General features: G+C 40.2%; 1 protein-coding gene across 1 annotated transcript in view; it reads left to right on the top strand.

Moving 5' to 3' along the window:
- The first annotated feature begins 215 nt into the window (after window positions 1–215).
- The window catches only part of Dhc1 (Dynein heavy chain 1), a 79,977-nt gene continuing 79,177 nt past the window's right edge, over window positions 216–1,015 (top strand). Inside the window, exon 1 of the mRNA XM_027365012.2 lies at window positions 216–346. The gene's annotated coding sequence lies outside the window, so the exon portion shown is untranslated. The remainder of the gene's footprint in view (window positions 347–1,015) is intronic.

The following is a 1,015-nucleotide window of genomic DNA, read 5'->3' as shown; positions in this document are numbered from 1 at the left end:
GTGTGTAAAGTTAGAAATGCAAATTTTCGTTGATCTCGCTCTCGTCGCTTTGCCTTATTTCGATATAATTTCAGAGAAATAAAAGGCATTTTACTTGTTCAATTTAAGTAAAAGAAATAGAAGTTAAGAAAGAAAAGGAAGTCAAAAAAAGAAGAAAAGCAATGCGCCACAACATATCTCATATTTCCCGCCTTTAGGGTCGTATCCCCCGACCCCGCTTATTCGGACAGCCACTTGCGTCCGCGTGGCCACTTGTCCCATAAACTTCTTCAGCCTCGAGCACATATAAACACCGTGGTGTCCTGTCGGGGTCAGATTTATTTGTTACATTTCACACTGGCTGTTGGTAGGTGGACGTGGCTTTTCTTCTTCTTCTTCTTCTTCTTCTTCTTCTTCTTCTTCTTCTTCTTCTTCTTCTTCTTCTTCTTCTTCTTCTTCTTCTTCTTCTTCGTCTTCGTCTTCGTCTTCGTCTTCGTCTTCGTCTTCTTTTTATCCTCTTATCCTCCTCCTCCTTCTTCTTCTTTGGCTTCGCCTTCTTCCTTTACTTTTGTTTATCCTCTTCCTCCTTCTTCATCTTCTTCGTCTTCGTCTTCTCCTACTACTACTTCGTTGTCTTCTTTTTCTTCTTGTCTTCCTCCTTTTCTTTTCCTTGTTTTTTTATCCGGCAAGCATCTCTTAACGCAGCACAATAAACGCCCTAATGTCACGTTTGGTCGAATTTATTAAACGTTTGTGGTTCTCCTTAATGACTCGTAAACCATATCCTCTGTCACGGCCCTCAGTTTGATGCGCTGCGCTCTAATACGCGACACTGTCTTAGGCTTTATATTCTGCGTCTTGAGCGCGTTGTATTTTTATATTAATATTGTTTGAATGTTATTCTTGTACTTTTTAACCTCTGTCGACTCCTTGGCCGTTTGCCTAGCGTGTATTTTCGGCGTTTCACAGACCATAATCTATGTGCGTAAGATTTTTTTTTTCTTATTGCACATCTTTGTTTTATTGCACATCTTTC

The sequence above is a fragment of the Penaeus vannamei genome, chromosome 15 (assembly GCF_042767895.1).
Source record: "Penaeus vannamei isolate JL-2024 chromosome 15, ASM4276789v1, whole genome shotgun sequence".
NCBI classification, from domain to species: domain Eukaryota; kingdom Metazoa; phylum Arthropoda; class Malacostraca; order Decapoda; family Penaeidae; genus Penaeus; species Penaeus vannamei.
Note: the sequence above shows the minus strand (reverse complement) of the source record. Positions and strands in the feature narration are given on the sequence as shown.